General features: G+C 46.1%; 1 protein-coding gene across 1 annotated transcript in view; it reads left to right on the forward strand.

The window, feature by feature from the left end:
• The first annotated feature begins 1,634 nt into the window (after window positions 1-1,634).
• The window catches only part of Dtnb (dystrobrevin beta), a 201,445-nt gene continuing 187,774 nt past the window's right edge, over window positions 1,635-15,305 (forward strand). The window contains 1 exon segment of the mRNA XM_085691200.2: window positions 1,635-1,811. The gene's annotated coding sequence lies outside the window, so the exon portion shown is untranslated.

A 15,305-nucleotide genomic window follows, 5' to 3' on the forward strand; every position in this document is an offset into this window, starting at 1 on the left:
CAGTCCCTACTCAGCAACAAGTGAGTCTCCTCCAACATGCAAAATAGTCACACGATTCTTGTGTGAAAAGTGATGTATTCCCTGCCCTCAAAAAAGAAAAAGAAAAAACCACCCCACTTAAAGCTTTATCAGCACTGCCTCGCTGTGTGGGAAGAGGAGGAAGAGGGTGTTCTGGAGGCAGGCTGTCAGTCTGATTGCAGCAGGTGGCACGCTCTGCTTTGCCAGAAGGCGCCAGAACGCTCCAAAAAGCGTCCTCGAAGTGCAGAGGCTGGAGCTGCTTCCCTTCCACATGCACAGCCACACGCACCACTAGTCCAAGGGACCACACTGTTGTCTTAGATAATATTGAGGGGGAAAAATGACCTTTTGAGCCATTAGAAGACTTGGCTAGCTGGGCGGTGGTGGCGCACGCCTTTAATCCCAGCAATCGAGAGGCAGAGGCAGGCAGATCTCTGAGTTCGAGGCTGCCTAGTCTACAAGAGCTAGTTCCAGGACAGGCTCCAAAGCTACAGAGAAACCCTATCTCGAAGAAAAAAAAGACTTGGTTGTTCCTAAAGAGCTTGGAAAGGATTCTATACAAAAATGGTACCACGAGGCCAGTCGTGGTGGCTCACGCCTTTAATCCTAGCACCTAAGAGTCAGAGGCAGGTGAATCTCTGTGAGTTCAAGGCCAGCCTGGTCCACAGAGAGAGTCCCAGGACAGTTAAGGTTTTTACACAGGGAAACCTTATCTTGGACAAACAAAGAAACAACAAACCAAAAGAAAAAGGTAATAATGAGGGGCTGAAGAGATAGCTCAGCAGTTAGGATCACTTTGATGTTATGAGAGGACCTGGGTTTGGTTTCCCAGTACCCACATGGCAGCTCACAGTTCCAGGGGATCCAACATACTCTTCTAACCCCCGGGGACACACAAGTGATGCACACATACTTGTAGGCCAAACACTCATACGCATAACATGAATGAATAAATCCTTTTGAAAAATGTTAATATGAATTGGCTGGTAAAGCTTTGTCACCCCGGGCTCCTTTGCCCAAGCTGTTTAACTAATGCCTAAATGTTCCCACTTTCAGGAACTACTGGGCAACTAAGCGGAAGTAATCCGTTCCTCCTCATCCTCTCGCAGCATCCGGCTGTGGTTTGCATTGCGCAGGTGACCGGATTCGGTCCTTCGCAAGGCTGCTCTTCCCCCTAAGTTACGCGCTCCTGGGCACCGGGCGCAGCGACCCGGACGGTGTCCGCCGCGCACCGGGCGCCGAGTCAGTGCTCAGTGAGCCTGCTGAGTCAACGTGGAAAGTCACTCGGGGCAGGATCCCGCGCTCGAGGCCCGGGTGAATCATTCGCGGGGTGTTTCTTTGCATTCCTTACGGGGCAGTCACGTCGGCGCAGCATCCAGCCGCCGGGCACCTACCTGTGGAGTGGAAGCGCGCCTCCGCCTCCGCGGCCCGCGCACCGCAGAGGCCCGGAGGGGGCGCGCGAACCCGCGGGAGGGCACTCGGCCGCCTCCCCGCCCCCTCTCGCGGCGGAAGCCCCGCCCCTCCGCGCGCCCGCCCGCCCTCCGCGCGCACCCGCCCTCGCCCTCGCGCCCTCGCGCCCTCGCGCCGGGGGCGGGCTCGCTGCGCGTGCCGGGCGGGGAATCGGTGCAAGCCGGCGCCGGGAACGTTCGCCTCGGGGGCGGCTCCGGGGCCTGAGTGGGTGCCGTCGCCTCAGCCGCCGCCGCTGCTCCAGTCGAGGGGGCCGGGCTGGAGGAGGCTGCGGCCGCCGGAGAGCCACGCGACGCCCCCTCAGCTCCGGCCGGGAAGTGAGCCAGGTGGGGAGTCCTCCTCCGGGTCTGGAGGAGCGAGGAGGGAAGCCCGCGGGGTGGCGGAGCGCACGGCCGTGGAGCTGCGACCCTGAGGAGACGGCACGCCGGGCCGGGGAGGGAGGGGCGTCCCCCGGCCACCCGCGCGCACGGGGGCGGCGGGGCGCAGAGCCGGGCTGCGCGCGCCTGCTGATGCAGCGGGAGCCCGACTCGCGGGGAGGAGGCTCCGCGTTAGGTGCTGAAGGGGGCGAAGGCGGCAGGTCCTGGCAGAGGGCAGGTGAGGCAGGCAGGCCCTGGCAGAGGGAAGGGAATTCGTTCCAGATCACCCCTCGGTGTCTCCCGGTAGACGGAACCTGTTCACCCAGGTCACCCGTGATGGGCACAGTGTCCCGCGAAGAGGGAGGATGCAGCTGACGAATGCTTACGGTTACATTCCCCGTGCCAGGCCTTGGGGAATCAGGGAGACCTTCCAGCATTCTCTGCTAGCGTTTATTGATTAGCTACGGAGACAACCGCGGTCAGCCCCGGGGTCATGATTTAGTCACTCCCAGCCATCATTTGCTGTTGAAGTGCTGACAGTTGGGCGGGGAAAGTATGTACATAAAATGTAAAGCGCTCACTTTCACGTCTCTTGTTCTGTTCACTTCAGGTCTCTTTAGTCTGTGTCCCAACCCCGGGAAATTGGAGCCCTAAGTTGCTTGGGTTTTGGAGAAAGCAGGGTACTGGAGGGAAGCTGGTGGGAGCTATTGAGAGAAGAGGTTGGAAGGGTCTTAGTGACATTTAAAAGAGAGAGAAAGGAAAATTTGAAAGAGAATCTTGCCTTCCCAACTAGAATTAAGCTCCGTGCCTGTTTTCTGCTCAGTCCTCAGGATGTGGCCTGGATCCCAGTAGTCCTGCAGTTGATGGCCACTGTGTGCGTGAATGAAGGAAGCAGGGGTTTGATACATTTTATGTGGAGTGGTGGCGGTCTCTCTCTGGTCCTCACATTCTCTTTTTGCCGCCTTGAGTAACCCAGTGTTTTAGGCGCTGGATAGGTTAAAACAGTGGCCCGGGTAGCAGACTCCAGTGGTTTGTGGCCACTCTTCTGCATCCACGTGGTTCTTGCGTGTTGGGCACCAGGGGCTTGTTCTTTGGGTAGTTGTTGAGATCCGGTCCTTCTCTCATTTTTGGAGCAGGATGGAGGGTGCCTTTGCCTAAGAACACTATTATAAATTCTGTTCTGCCTTTTGGGTCTTGGCTTTTAGGTGCGAGAACGCTTGGTCAGCTCGGTCAGGGCTGGAGTTCTGTCCTCTGCCTGGGTTGGACTCTCCAGCCCCGGGCTGCTGTTTCCTTTCCCTGGCTTGCAGTGCTTGTTGGGTTACTTTGCTTGCCAAATTAAAACTTGACCTTTTATGAGTTCTCTGAGGATTTTATCAGACATAAGTGGAACTGCCTCGGGGGGGGGGTGTGCATTCAAGGTGGTGCTGGCGAGGTCTTTACGTTCAATGAATTTTGCCTGGGAAACAGAATTTCTACTTATAGTTAAAATATTAGAGTTCATGGGATTTCAAGGTACCATTTATTTCATGTCTTTGATGTTAACATATCTGAGCCTTAGTTTCCTCAGCTAAAAGAATAATACTAATCCATATTTGTCATCGCATATATAGTAAGCTTTGAAGTTCATATATTTATTTCATTTTAGTTAGTATCTGCACTTCGCAGAGCAACTGTTAAGTGTCTAGTAAGTTTTGTTTTGGGGTATCTATGTGGCCATGTGATTTTGGGTGCAGGCTTTTCTAAGATTTTTAAATATTTAACCTACTTTTATTTCGAAATCAACCCCCCCCATTTTTTTGAAACAGTGCCATGCTGTACCCAGCTGGCCTGGTACTCACTATACTGTAGCCAAGGCTATAGGTTGACCTTGAAGTTATGGCTGTTCTCCTGTCCGTCTCCTGTGTGAACCACCATACCTGGCTAAAACAAGCTTTTTTGTTGTTGTTGTTGTTTGTTTGTTTCTTTCCGAGACAGGGTTTTTCTGTGTAGCTTTAGAATGTATCCTGGAACTTGCTTTGTAGATCAGCCTGGCCTAGAACTCACAGAGATCCACCTGCCTCTGCCTCCCGAGTGCTGGGATTAAAGGTGTGCGCCACCATCACCTGTCTGTTGATTTGTTTTTAAGACGGTCTGTGTAGCCCTGACTGACTTTGAACTTGTGGCTATCTCCTGTCTATGTTCTGGGATTAAAGGTGTGTGCTACTGTGCCTTCCTGATGTATAGTTTACATATGATAAATGAGCAGATTTTACATGATGAGTTGGATGTTTTGAAAAACCATACATGTAGAGGATGTGGTGGCACATGACGTTAAATCCCAGCCCTCAGGAGGCAGAGGCAAGCTGATCACTGTGAGGTCAAGACTTGCCAGGGTTATATAGGGAGACACTGTTTCAACAGAAAATAAAAACCAGTGGGAAACAAAATAACAAAAGCCCACCCCAAAGAAAACAAAAACAAAGAAAACCATGTATACTTTGTAACCTATCCCAACTGAAGTATATACATTTGTATCACCAGGTTACTCATGTTGTCATGGGGACAACCCCCCATTTTATTTATTTCAAATTGCACAATTAGAAATTGTGGTTTCTAGTTGTACTGCTAGTTTGCTGTCCAGTTTTAGGGGTGTCTTTTGCCTTGGAGTTTCTGGAGTTGTAGTGCAACTTAGAATGCATACTTAATTATAAAATACTTGGAATAAAAAAAAAATCACTCTTGATATACCTACTTTTTCTACTGCTTACCAATTTGTTGTTTTCTTCCCGGGACCTTTTTCTATGCATTTTACTTTTTTGTGTGTATATGTGATATGCATGAGTGTGCATATGGGTATCCATGCACATGTGTGTACATGCCTGTGAAAGCCCAAAGTTGACACTGAATGCTCTCAACTTATTAAGTTCAACCCCCTGCTAAACCTGGAGCTGGTCAGTTTGGCTAGTTTAGCTAGCCAGTTTGCTCTGGTGATTTCCTACCTGTGTTCAGGGTGCTGCTGTTATAGGTGGCTGCCACACTTGCATGGCTTCTATGTTGGTTCTAGAGATTTGAACTCCAGTCCTTAGGCTTGCGTTGCAGCAAGTGCTTTTATACATTGAGCTATTGCCAACTCTCTCTCTGCATTTTACTATAGCATACTGTCTGTATTGCTCTGTAGCTTTTTTTCTAATGAATTATTTTTTGAGATTCTTTTTTCATGTTGGAACATAGGAATCTATCTGAGTTGTCTTTGCTGTGTGATATCTTAGTAGTATGTAGTGTATTGTATTTAGTATATCTAATAATCTCTTCATTAATTGTAATTGTTCAGTGATTGGAAAGCAAATACACCTTCCAGTCTAAGGCTTTCCTTTAAATCTCTCTCTCTCTCTCTCTCTCTCTCTCTCTCTCTCTCTCTCTATTTAGTTGTAGGCTTCAATGTCATAAATATATGAAAAATTTCTTTTAGTGTCTCCAGGTGTATGTGTATGTATTTCCCAAGCTGCTGATATGGCTCAGCAGGTAAAGGCAGCTGTCACCAGTCCTGACGACCTAAGTTCCATTCCTGGAACCCACATGGTGGATGAAAAGAACTGACTCCTGTGGGTAGTCCTATGACCTTCACATACTATAGCATACGGGTATCCATATACATACATACAAATAACTATAGTAAAGAATAAAAAATTGATTTTCTCTATTTCTGTTCTCTATCTTTTATTTCCTGGTTTCTTTTACTTAGTAATATGTATTTATGGTTCTTCTATATCTGTTTATGAACTGATAGCTTATTTCCTTTTAGCAACAAATACTATTCCATTCAATGAAGATATCAATTTTTTATTTAGTCATTTCATGAAAGTTTTTAGTAAATATGAATAAAAGTGTTGTTGTGATCTGTGTAGTTTTTTTTTGTAGATACAATTTTTTTAACATACTTGGATAAATTAGAAGTACAATACTAGATCAGAATTTACCAGTTCAAGTAAATGTTGGCTGTGTATTCCATATCAAATATATGTTTGGCTGTATAGGAAACTACTAAGCTGGCTTCCAAAGTGACAGTTTTGCATTGGCAATGATTTTTAACATTTGTGTCTAAGTGCCCCTAAATGTACTAGCTAAATCAGTCTTGTCATGCTGTCTGTGAACTCAATGTCTGGGATGAATTAATGTTAGTTACTGCTGTTGATAGCTTACTTATAGCATGTTTTGCTCTGTGTGATTTGAAGTTTTGACTTACGGATTTGTAGTGAGTCTTTATCTATTCTGCCAGACAGATCCCAAACCACAATACAGAGACTTCTTATTAATTATGAAAGCTTGACCAATAGCTTACGCTTGTTTCTAACTAGTTCTTATAACTTATTTAACCCATATCTTTTTATCTATAGTCTTTTATGTGTCTCGATTACCTTTACTCTGTAAAGCCCATGCTGCTTGCTCTGTGTCCCTGGCATCTCCTCCATATTCAGCCTTCTTTCCAGCATCCTCTCTGTCCTGAAAATCCTGCCTAGCTATTGGCCATCCAGCTTTTTATTAAACCAATCACAGTGACATATCTTTATACAGTGTAACCAAATATCTCACAACGTGGATTCATTCTGCTTTGAATGCCCCCCCCCCTCTCTCTCTCTCTCTCTCTCTCTTTCTTCCCCTTTTTTGATTTTTCAAGACAGGGTTTCTTTATGGAGCCCTGGCTGTACCGGAACTCACTCTGTAGGCTGGCCTTGAAATCACAGAGCTGCCTCTGCCTCTCAAGCGCTAAGATTAAAGATGTGCACCACTACCACCTGGCTTGAGTGTCTTTTCCTTTCCTTTTCTGTGCTCAGCCCTTTGTAAGTCATATATGGGATTTCAGGTTCAGCTCGCCTGCAGGGGTCCCAGTCTAGAGTCAGATATGACTGGGGACCAAGGGTTCTGCCCTTGGAGGTAGCTGATTTAGATCTGCTCATAAATGTTGGTCCTGGTTCAATTCCTGGCCACAAATCTGTTTGCACCTACCCTCTTTTCTATACCCGAAGCATTACATAATCTGCATTCTCCACAGAGACTGACAGTGGCATTTTCAGTTTCTTTCCAGCTCTAGTCTTATCCCTGGCTTTCGGCAATGAGTCTGGTTTAGGTGCCTCATGTTCTCCACCCTCCCCTGCCTGGAACTGTGCTCCCCTGCAGGAGGTGCAGGTTCTGGACTTGGAATTCAGAAGTCATAATTATGTCTCTTGTTGTGGAAGTTTTTCTTGTTTTTAAGTCCTGTCTTGATTTTTGCATTTTTTCCCCATTGATTTGAAGCAAAGAGGTTGTAGTGAGATGTCTCCTCTGTTGAATAGAGATCTGAATTGATCCTAGGGTCATACCACTGTCTCTTCCTTATTGTTATCCCTTCATGTGCCACAACTGACAATGGGCACACACACACAAATTCTTTCTTGAATGGTTGCTTACAGTGTTTGGCTAGTATCTGTAATATTTTCAGAAGGCTTTTGGTTGATGTTTCTTGGCAATTTAAGGATGTTTCTTCAATGCTTGTTCTGTATTTTTATTGAGTGTTGAATTTTATCAGTTGTTTGTTTTTGGCATTTGTTGAAATGATCTTTTTTCCCCCTTTTTCTTTAGTGTCATAGAAATAGGGTAGACTTCTGGGGCTGGAGAGATGGCTTAGTGGGTAAGAGCACTGGCTGCTCATTGAGAAGACCCGAGTTTGATTCCCAGCATGGTATGGGAGCTCACAACCATCTGTAAGTCTAGTCTCAAGGATCCAACACCCTCTTCTGCCCTGTGGGCCCTGGGCAAATGCATGGTACACAGATTTACATGCAGGCAAAACAGTTGTATAGATAAAAATAAAAGACCTTAAGAACAAAAGAACTAGGATGGACCACTTTGTGTTGTAGTTAAGTCTACTATTAATTTTTCCTTTGTTTTTAAAAAAATTTCTGAGCAGAGTCTTAGTTCGTGATTGCTGGCCGGCCTAGGATTCACTGTTTTAGTCAGTCTGGCCTCAGTTCATGGCAGTCCTCCTGCCTCAGCTACCCAAGTACTGGTCTTATAAGCATGTGGCACTCTGCTCAGTTATGTTAAATTATTTATATTTATTTGTTTTATATTTATATATAGTTTATATATTGTATATATATGTATAGTTTGGTTTTTTGAGACAGGATGTCTTTGTGTAGCCCTGGCTGTCTTAGAACTAGCTCTGTAGACTAAGTTGGCCTCAAACTCACAGAGATCCACCTGCTTCTGCCTTACAAGTGCTGGAACTAAAGACATATGCCATTACTGCCCAGCAGTTTCTATATTTTTTGAGACAGCCCTGTGTATGTCAAACTCACTGTGCAGCTGAGGATGACTTTTTAACTTATGGTCCTTCTGTCTCCACCTCCTGAGTGCTGGGAATACAGATTTGAGCCACTAAGCCTTGCTTGTGCCGTCGGTGTTGATGTTGGAACGCAGGGCTCACAAACGCGGGAAGCATTTCCTGCATGTTGGTCAAGCACTCCAGATGAGCTGCATCTCCAGCCCCAGTCTTTATGTGTGTACCAGCACTGTCCGTAAAGTAAAACAGGACTGAAGTGCTGTGATAGTCAGGTTTGAACAATACCTTGTAACTGGGCTGCATTGTAGTCAGAGTGCCCAATGGCTGCTGTTTATTAGACTCTTATGTTGTGCCAAGCACTGTGCTAAACATTTTACATGATTATTTTGCATGGAGCCATTGAGGGTAAACTTAGCTGTTCAGAGCTCTGGGTAGTTGGAGAATATGTTACCGAATTTTTTTTATTGGAACCCAGCGATGCTCTCAGATTCGTTACAAGAAAATGTCTAGGTTTTTAAATTTGTTTCCCCTGGTACTCCTTTCAACCTAAAAGAGAAAAGAGTAAGTGTTAGAGGAAGGATATTTGAGAATTTTCCCGAAATAAGCAAGGGAGTTAGGTTTTTGTTGTTGCTTTTATTTTATTTTTATTTTTGTAGGTTTTTTTTTTTTGTTTTTGAGACAAGGCTTTTCTGTGTAACAGTCCTGGCTGTCCTGGAACTCACTTTGTAAACCAGGCTGGCCTTGAACTCAACAGAGATCTGCCTGCCTCTGCCTTCTGAGTACTGGAACTAAAGGCATGTGCCATCATGACCTTTAATTTTGTCCCCCCCCCCCACCCGCCCCAGACAGGGTTTCTCTGCAGCTTTGGAGCCTGTCCTGGAACTCGCTCTTGTAGACCAGACTGGCCTCCACAGAGATCCGCCTGCCTCTGCCTCCCGAATGCTGGGATTAAAGGCGTGTGCCACCACCGCCGGGATAGTTTTTTTTTTTTTTTAAAGGTAGTTTTGACTGTATTAGTGGCAGTCTGAGCTTAGACCTACCTGTGTATCACATGGACAAATCTGGGAGTCTGACAGAGTTTTTCAGGAGACTGTATTTGCACATTTTCCGGAGCTTTTTGTGTACGTGTGCCTGTGTCTCTGCTTGAGCTGTGTGTGCTGGCGCATGTGCAGGCCAGAGGACAGCCTGGTGTTGCTCCACAGACACCGTTCCCTTTTGGTTGGTGAGTAATCCTCTCTTACTGGCAGGCTGTCAGATTTGACTAGAGAGCACCACAGATCCCCCGTCTCTGCCTCCTCAAAGCTGGGATTATAGCTGTTTGTTAGCAGGCCCGGTTTATTTACTTACCTTTTTGCTTATGTGTGTATGTGTGGTGTGTATGTGTGTTCATAGATATGTGTGAAGACTAGAAACTGATGTGTGGTGTCTTCCTTCAGTGTTTTTCTGCCTTACACGCAGTCTCCCACCTGTATCCAGAGCTTGCTGATTTAGCTAACCTAGAGAGTCAGCTTACCTTGGAGAACCCCATCTTTGCCTCTGATCATTTGGGTGAGTGCCGACTGCCAGACCCATTTCACATTTATGTGGGTGCCGGGAATCCAAATCCCAGTCCTCATGTTGTATGGCCAGTGCTTTACCCCACTGACTGTGTCTACCCAGCCCTCAGGGTTTACATGATCTCAGGTCTTGGGACTCTCAAGGCAAGCACTTCACTGCCTGGGCAGCACCCTAGCTCCATACCTGAATGCTTTGATGTGACAGATGCAAAGGTTAAGAAACTAACAGGCCAGCTCCTAGCAAAGGGAGCCTCATTTAGCACTCAGTGCAGCACAGAGATGTGCTGGAAACAGTTCCAAAACGTTCTTCCCCTCTGCATTAGTCTGTGCGCTGTGGCAATTAACCTTTGTCTGCAGACAGTTCTGTTGCACATTGTCTTCCTGGGACAGAACAGACAGGAGGGTTCTTGTGCCCTCTCCCCTGGAGCTCATCAAGGTCACCACTGTTCTGGTGACTTCTTGACTTCTTTCCTTTTTCATTTACTCCTGCTTGTTTTGCAAGGGGCGATGTGCACAGTGGGATGGAGAGGAGGGGCTTTTATAGCCACATGTTTGGCTACCTAAAGTAATTGCTTCATAATCTTAGGTCTCAGCTAGTTCTGACATGCCCTGCTCTGGCTTGCTTTTGAGGCCTGTCTGGCACCGTCCAGATTTCTCAGTCTAGGTTTTTTTTAATTATTTATTTATTTATTGTGAGTTTTGCTGTATTTCCAGGTGGCCTTGAACTGAAAATCCTTTTGCCTCAGCCTCCTGAGTGCTGGGATTACAGGCAAAGCCATACCTGACTTTTTCTCTCCTCCTTCTCCTCCTTCTCCTCCTTCTCCTCCTCCTCCTCCTCCTCCTCCTCCTTCTCTCTCTCTCTCTCTCTCTCTCTCTCTCTCTCTCTCTCTCTTTTTGAGCTGTGACTTCTTCCAAAAGTGAGAAGTGACAGGCGTGGGAAAAGGTGCAGTAGGCAGGGTAACAAGAAGATTATGCAGTTATGTTTTATTAATATGTAACCCATTCACTGATACTTTATCTGTGTGTCTGATGGCAGTCTTCAGTGCCATGCGCTAGGAGATGGGAGCTGATGGCGGCAACACCTCTGTCTGGGTGGGTGATTCTCCTGTTTCATCTGCTTGTACTGTTTGGACATACTACTGCTCACCTCTGCCTGGCTCAGTGGGCTTTCAGATTGTATTATGTGATTTGAAGGAAATGAACCTTGCTAAATAGACGACTGACGTAGCAAAATTCCTGCAGAGAAACTGCAGAGTGGATTTTCGGTCACCTGAAGAGTGAAGCACACTCACAGAACAAGGGAAAGCAGAGTGAAAGCCGCGTCTGTTCATCTGTCCGTGTGATGAGCTTGTTGTTAACCAAATGCAAAACACAAAAACAATGATGGATCAGATTGATGTAGAATCAGGCAAAAGCAACCCAACAAACTGTTCTAATTATTAAAAATACTATTTGTGTACCCTGTTGAGTATATTATACCTCAAAGTGATATTATGATGATGAAACAATATTATGGGCTAACAGTATTGTTTGTGAATTTTTTTTATTGTTTTGGTTTTTTTTTGAGACAGGGTTTCTTTGTGTAGCCCTGGCTGTCCTAGACCTAGCTCTGTAGACCAGGCTGGTCTTGAACTCACAGAGATCCACTAGTCTCTGCCTCCTGAGTGCTGGGATTAAAGGTGTGTACCACCACCACCCGGCAGTTACTGAGTTTTAAGCTTTATTTCTAAAATTTGTATGGAAGATCTTTATTATGTATGTGCTCAGAAAAAGTATTTATTCATTGTTTACTGTGTGTGAGTTTGATGCCATGGTGTGCATTTAGATGTTGGGACAGCGCTCACAGATGCAGCTCTCTTCTACTTAACTCAGCCCGCCAGTGCGTTTACTCGCAGGCCATGCCACTGACCTGAAAAGTCTTCGTTCTGCTTGTTTTCACTTTTTTATATAAATAACTTTGCAGAATGGTTAATTTTGATAAAATGCATCTTAGAAATTTTTTTTTTTATCTCATGAGTTGTTTTTGGTATTCTGTGTAAAAACTTGTTTCCTCAGTTTGGCTTTGGGCCAAGAATATTAAACAGCCTCGTCTAGGAACTTGGAGTTTTAGCTTTTGGCTTTAAGATACTTCTCTTGAGTGTTTCAGCTAGGACTCTGGTCTTTTACACTTTGTAGACTGTGTCTGCCTTATGTCTAACTTCTGTGGGAAGAAGCTCCCGTCTGAGGATGGCTGGATGCTCTAAAGAGCAGGCAGGTTTACGTGGACACAGCCAGTGTGCGTGTTTCTTTGTGTGTCTGCAGGAAAAAGGGGTGGAGAGTCCTGAGATCAGGAGGTCATAGAATTTTATTTGTTCGTTAATCTGGGTGAAGGCTTTGGCAGTAGAAATGGGAAAAAAAGTGGGGGGGTCGAGTGTGAGAGTGATCGGGAGGAAGGAAATGGCAGGGTTTGAAATTGAGTCAGCGTGCGAAGAGGATGACGGAGAGATATTGGTTATCTTTAGACTGCGGTTGAGGAAAGGCAGAATTCCAGGAGTCCAAGTGGGAGGAAGTAGAGAGCTGTTCTTACAAGGACTGATGTTCAAGGTCCTGTCTGCACAGCTGGGGCTATGGTCGGCTGTGGGGGCAGTCGGTCCTTGTTGGGTGTAGATCTGCTGAAAGCCTGCCTACAGATGCAGATAGTAATACCCATAAAGCTTTGCCTGGGGAAATGATTGACAGCACTCTTAGTTTCTGTGCCTTATAAGTTCGCACGTGAGGTAATCTGAATCATGAGCTTGGTTGAATGAACAGGTCTCTTAGTGTCTGTAGGAACTGGTTCTAGTCAGGGATTTGGTTGCAAACATTTTGTTTAGGAGGTTATCCCAGGAAAAGCCTGCTGGACAGAGAAGTGAGTTGAGAACAAGAAGATATCAAACGAGGGGTTAACTAGCCATCGTGTTAGTGGGAGGGCAGCTGTAACTTGTTCTCACTGACAGTTTCTAGGAGCCAGTGTGAAATGGGTGTCATGAAATGGGTGTCCTGGAACGGGCAAGGCAACAGTGGCCCTTCTCTACCATTCTCATCAGCCTTTGGGTAAGAATGTTTCTCGGTGGTCGATTTATAGTGTTTCAGACCTGCCCGGAAGGAATCAAAATAGACTCCAGAGCTTGGTGTGGGCGTGGGGGAGTAGCTGCTTGGGGTGGGCGTGGGGGAGTTGCTGCTGCCAGCCTAGCATGCAAGGTCTTGGTACAGTGTAGGCGGTGTGGGGGCGGAGGGAACCCTTCGACACCTTCCTTAATACCTTTTTGCGGTTCCAGCATCTCCAGCTCATTTTCTCTGGGATGTCATTTAGGCATTGTATTTCAGGCTTAAATGAGTCATTTCCACAGCACGTTAGGATTGGCTCCAAGTGTTTTTCTTTTGTTAAATCCCGGTTCATGAGCCAATGCCTCCTATCAATCAACACGCTTTTTCTTATCAGCATATCCTGGGCCTCCAGGTTCAACACTCTCAAGATCCTTTCCCAGATGTGTCTTGCAGTTACTCCAGGCCTGGCAAGTGTTTTTTAAATCAGCTCTTCTCGTCACAAAGCAGGCATAGTACTTCTCTGTTCCAACTAAGAAGTGTGGTTGCCTCCTCTTATTTTTAATGATTTATTTTATTTATTAAATTTTAATTTATAAACTTTTTATTTTATGTGCATTGGTGTTTTATTTGCATGTATGTCTGTGTAAAGGTGTTGGATCTCCTGAAACTAGAGTTACAGACAGTTGTGAGATACCATGTGGGTTCTGGGAATTGAACCTGGGTCCCCTAGGAGAACAGAGCACTCCTCACTGCAGAGCCGTCTCTTCAGCCTTGGGCTCTTGTTCTTACTGTCCCAGAGGCAGGGGTAGATCTCGGAAGATAAGCATCTTTCAGGATGTCATCCCAGCACAAGCCTTTGCACAGGAGAGACTGTCATCTTGTAGCAAGAGGGTCAAAACTCTGTTTACAGTTTCTCAAGTCTGTAGATTGTCTGTGTCTTGCTGCCCTGACACATACAGCCTTCTGTATCAGCAGCATTCCCCACCAGTGTGGTTTGGTCGTTAGAGCCAGTGAGTACATGGACATAGTGTTCACTCCAAATTCATAGTTTATGCTGTGGTTTCTTGGTGTTGTACATTCTTGGGTTGAAGCAAACGATATAATGGCGTGTACCAGCCATCATCAGACCAGATAGCTTCACTGTACATGGATTCTTCCCTGGTCACTGAACTCAATGCCCACCTCAACTCCTGTGTCACCAGTCTTAACTGGCTTTGTAGTTTTGCCTTTTCATGATGTTGTATAGTTAAAATTGTGCTTTTTGTCCTTTTTGGATTGGTTTTTGTAACAGGGTCTCACTTAACCCAGGCTAGCCTTGAACTTGATATGGTCTGGGATTACAAGTGTTCACCACCATTCCTGGGTCTAGGCTTTTTCCCCTTAGTAATTTTCAATTAAGTTTTTTCAGTGTCTTAATGATTTCATGGTTCATTTCTTTGTAGAGCTGAGTGGTTTATCGCTTCACCCATTGAACCCCATGTAGTTGTTTTCAGGATTTGGGAGTTGTGCGTAAAGCTGCTATGAACATCTGTGTTTTTTTGTAGATGTCCATTTTCAGCATCTCTGCCTAAATACCAAGGATTGTATGTTAATAGCATATCTCGTTGTGTAAGAACTGGCCAACTGTCTTCACAGTGTGTGGACTAACAGCTTTGCATCTTCATTAGTGCCTGGCTTCGTCTGTTCTCCTCTTCGGCTGTTTTCACAGGCATATAGTGCTGTCTCTTGGTTTTAATTTTCTTTATGTGCTTGTGTGTGAGTGTGCAGGCACACGTGAACATGTCTGTGGAGGCCAGAGACTCTTTTGTTGTTGCTATTTTTGTTTTGTTTCTTGAGATGGGGGAGTCTCCCTATTATAGCCTTGGCTGACCTAGAACTCACTCTGTAGACCAGGCTGCCCTCAGACTCACAAAGCTCCACCTACCTCTGCCTTCTCTGTGCTGGAAAGGTGTGCACCCCCACACCTGGCCCTAACCTTTTACTTTTAGTGAAATCTTGTTTAACAGTTTTTTCTTTGGTTCGGCCAGTGGTATTATACCTAAAGAGCCCTCCCCAGGACTGGAGAGGCGGCTCGGGGGGAGAATGCTTGCTGTGTAAACACGAGGACTCAAGCTTCTGCGGATGAAGCCATGCCTGGCCATGTGTGCACTTATAACTCCAGCATTGGAGGGAGGAAGGAACAGAGACAGGAGGATTTCTGGGGTCTGCTGTTTGCAAGCCGATCTCCAGGTTCAGTAAAAGACCCTGTCTCAGAGAATTAAGGTTGAGAGTGATAGAGCACAGCACCCGGTGTCTTCTAGCCTCTGCAAGTATGGGCACAGAGACTTACACCATACATAAATATGCTGCACACACACCGCACACACGCTACACCCCCACACCACAGCCATGCACACACAGACCCGCACGCACCACACCCACACACACCATACCCCCCCATACCACACCCATGCACACACAGACCCGCACACTCCACACTTCCACACCCCCACACTCCTCCCCATACCCGTATATCACATTCATGCACACACAGACCCGCACACA

Source organism: Myodes glareolus, chromosome 6, assembly GCF_982192425.1.
Source record: "Myodes glareolus chromosome 6, mMyoGla1.1, whole genome shotgun sequence".
NCBI classification, from domain to species: Eukaryota; Metazoa; Chordata; class Mammalia; order Rodentia; family Cricetidae; genus Myodes; species Myodes glareolus.